Source organism: Carlito syrichta, unplaced genomic scaffold (assembly GCF_000164805.1).
Source record: "Carlito syrichta isolate Samal-C Ts95f unplaced genomic scaffold, Tarsius_syrichta-2.0.1 Scaffold135690, whole genome shotgun sequence".
NCBI lineage: Eukaryota > Metazoa > Chordata > Mammalia > Primates > Tarsiidae > Carlito > Carlito syrichta.
Window position 1 is genome coordinate 35,211 of NW_007079786.1, and position 3,683 is coordinate 38,893.

Here is a 3,683-nt window from a genome sequence, read left to right on the forward strand (position 1 = left end):
TTTTTTTTTTGAGTTGGACTCTCACTCTGTCGCCCAGACTGGAGTGCAGTGGCCGCTCCCGGCCACCAGAGCCTCGACCTGCTGGGCTCCGGCGATGCTTCCGCCTCAGCCCTCCAAGTAACTGGAACTATAGGCGCGCGCTACCACGCCCGGCTAATTTTTTGATTTTTTGTAGAGATGAGGTCTCGCCTGCCCAGGCGGGTCTCGAACCCGCGGGCTCAGGCAATCCACTCACCTCAGCCTCCCAAAGGCGCGGGATTACAGGCTGAGCCACCGAGCCCGGCTTTTTTTTTTTTCTTTTTATAGAGACGAGGTCTCACTATGAAATCCAGACTGGTCTCAAATTCCTGGCCTCAGACAATCCTCTCATCTCAGCCTCCCAAAGTGGTAGGATTACAGGCGTGAGCCATCACTACCAGCCTCAAAATTGTTTTCTATGTATATATTATCAGTTTTCTAAAGTCTGTTCTGTGAAACAGTAATTCTGTTTCAATAATTGTCACAAAACAATCGGGCACTGTGATCAGTTATATTTGGGAAATGCTGGATTAAACAAATTTAAACATTCTTGTTTTGCTGTAGGATTTCGGAAAACTTTTAACAGGTTAATATGAATCTCCACAAGGGGATATAATATGCCGCATTCCCTAAACTAATTTCAACACGGGATTTTTTTGTTAATGTAGTGGATATGACATGAGTCACTTAACCACCTCCCCATGTGCAATTATTTAAGGTGTTTCTATTTATTCACTATTATAAACGTAATACAGGTAACTGCAAAAATTATTCATTTGCTTTTCCCTTTTGCTGTTCTGAGTTTGAAATCACTCATTCATGGACTAGCTTGACACATATTTTTTTAAAGAATGAAGTCACTCATTCAACAGACACTTTTGAGCACTTGCTGTGAGTCAGATGCAAAACAGACACCAATCTCGGCTCTTGGGGGGCCACCACGCTAATGGGAGGATTCAGATCCCTCAAACAGCAACAAGGTGCAGGATGAGAGCAAGGAAACCAGAGTAAGCAAGTGGCGGAGGAGGTCCTTGTGGGCTAAAGGATTTGGGCTCTTCCCAGGGGCCCTTGGGAAGTCAACAGAAGGTTTAGATCAGAGAAGGGATGTGATTTGTTATACATGTTTGAAAGGTCGTCTCAGCTGTTGAAAATACCAGGGAGCAAGGACGGAAGCAGAGAGACCAGGGTGTGAGGACAGCAGAGTTACAGGACGTGTCAGACTCTGAAGACATCGTGGGGCACAGGTGGGATTTGATTAAGGGTTGGATGAGGTGTGTGAGAGAAAGAGGGAAACTTCAAGGGTGCCTCCCAGGAAGCAACGAAAGAGTGGAGTTGTCATTTATTGAGTTGGAGAAAACTGCGGGAGGCTAGGAAGTTCCTACAGAGGAAATACAAAGCGAAAGAAAGGCTGAAGTGAAATTCTAATTCATGCTGAGGTAAGATCCAGGGGGCTGCCACATGGCCTGCTGTGCGGCCTGCTGCAGCAAGGCAAAGAGAACTCAGTAAAGACTAGGAGTGTTGTTTACATCCTCTGTTTCCTTATTGGTTTTCTGTCCAGATAATCTGCCCGTTGTTAAGAGTTGGATATTGAAGCCCCCAGTCATTGTTGTATTGCTGTCAACTTCTCCCTTTCATTCTGTTCATGTTTGCTTTCTATATTTCAGTGCTCCAATGTTGGATGCGTGTGTATTTACAGTTGTTATGTCTTCTTGATGGATTGACGCTTTTATCATTATATAAAGACCTTCTTTGTCTCTTGTGACATATTTCGACTGAAAGTCTATTTTGTCTGATACACTAAGTATAGCCACTCCTGTTCTTTTGGTTACCATTTGCATGGAATATGTGAATAGATCCTAAGTGTCCTTATCACACACACACAAAAGGTAACTTGACTATGGTCATCATTTCACAATATACATGTATATCAGTCATCACATTATACACGTTAAATATATACAGTTTTATTTGTCAATGATACCCCAATGAAATAGAGGGGAAAAAACTCTTTAAAAATAAGAGTGGTCAGTTAGGCCAGGAACCAGGTGTAGGACCTGACAGAGGCTTAAGGTGCTGTCAGCAGTTGGGAGCTACCGAGAGAACTGCTCAAACCGAAAGATGCTGGGCTGCGTTAGAGACCGACCGGAAGCAAGACAAGGGGAACAAGAGACACCCCTGCGAACACCAGTGGGTGCCAGCCGACAGTTGTAAACGGAACCAACCAGTGTTCCCCTTACAGCACCGTATTGGCCACATACCCTTTGTTAGGAAGAGACTCTCATTCTCATCAGAGACTACCTGGAGTGACTATTTATCTGTTTACACTAAACTTTTTTATTTTTTATTTTTTTTTTTTTTGAGTCGGAGTCTCACTCTGTCGCCCAGACTGGAGTGCAGTGGCCTCTCCCGGCCACCGCAGCCTCGACCTGCCGGGCTCCGGCGATCCTTCCGTTTCAGCCTTCCGAGTAGCCGGAGTTACAGGCGCGCGCTACCACGCCTGGCTGATTTTTTGATTGATTGTAGAGATGAGGTCTCGCTGCCCAGGCGGGTCTCGAACCCGTGGGCTCAGGCAATCCACTCACCTCAGCCTCCCAAAGGCGCGGGATGACAGGCTGAGCCACCGAGCCCGGCGAAAGTACTTATTTTAATGTAGTCAAATTTAGCAATAATTTTCCTCTATGCTAGTACTTTTAATATCTAAGAAATCATTTTCTACTCCAAACTCAATAAGGAAGTCTCCTATACTGTTTTCCAAAAGTTTTATAGCTTGCCTTTTACATTTAACTTCTTAAGCTACTTGGAACTGATTTTTTTTGTATGGTGTGAGGTAGAGTCTAATTTCAGTTTTTTTCATGTTGCAAAAAGTTATAGTCTTCCACTCATGAACTTTGAACTGAAATTTTGTTCCTAAAGGCAGCTGTGGGAACAGAGAAAAGCAGATAGTTGCGGTAAAGTCCGAGAAGCAATAAATGCCAAAGAGCAAAATCCAACTGTGAACAGTGACCACCTTGAGCCGGAACTGGCCAACCATAAAAGGCAAGTGAATGCTGAAAAAAGACAAACTGTGTGACCATCCAGCCTCTGTGTCAGCTGACTGGCTCTCCCAGTACTTCTCCACCCTGGGTGTTGCCTCAGTAAAACCCTTAAGTAAATTTTGCTCAAGGAGTCGTTCTCTTTTCAGTTCTTCCAACTGCTGCAGTTTAGATAAAGAGCTTATCTTCACCTCTATCTAGTCTCCGGTTCCATTTTGACAATATGAATATCCAATAGGCCCAGAAACACTTAGTGAAAGTCTGTCCTTTTCCTGCTGACCTTCAATGCCACCTCTGTCATGCTATCAAGTATCTAAATACGCAGCAATCTGTTTCCAACCTCTCCCTTCTGTTCCACTGGTCTGTTTCTGTGTCTATACCACACTCTCTTAATGACCACAGCTTTATTATAGGTCTTTGCTATCTGGACGCTGGTTGCCCAGTTTGTTCTTCTAGAATACTTTGGCTATTCTTGCTCTTTACAACTTCACACATATTTTAAAATTGTCAAATTTCACAAAATATACCTGTTGAAATCTTTATCAGGATTGCAATGAATCAGGACAACTGACACCTTTTTTTTTTTTGAGTCGGAGTCTCACTCTGTCGCCCAGACTGGAGTGCAGTGGCCGC

General features: G+C 44.0%; 1 protein-coding gene across 1 annotated transcript in view; it reads left to right on the top strand.

Moving 5' to 3' along the window:
• The window catches only part of MPP1 (membrane palmitoylated protein 1), a 57,915-nt gene that overhangs the window by 14,909 nt on the left and 39,323 nt on the right, over positions 1–3,683 (top strand). The window lies entirely within an intron of this gene.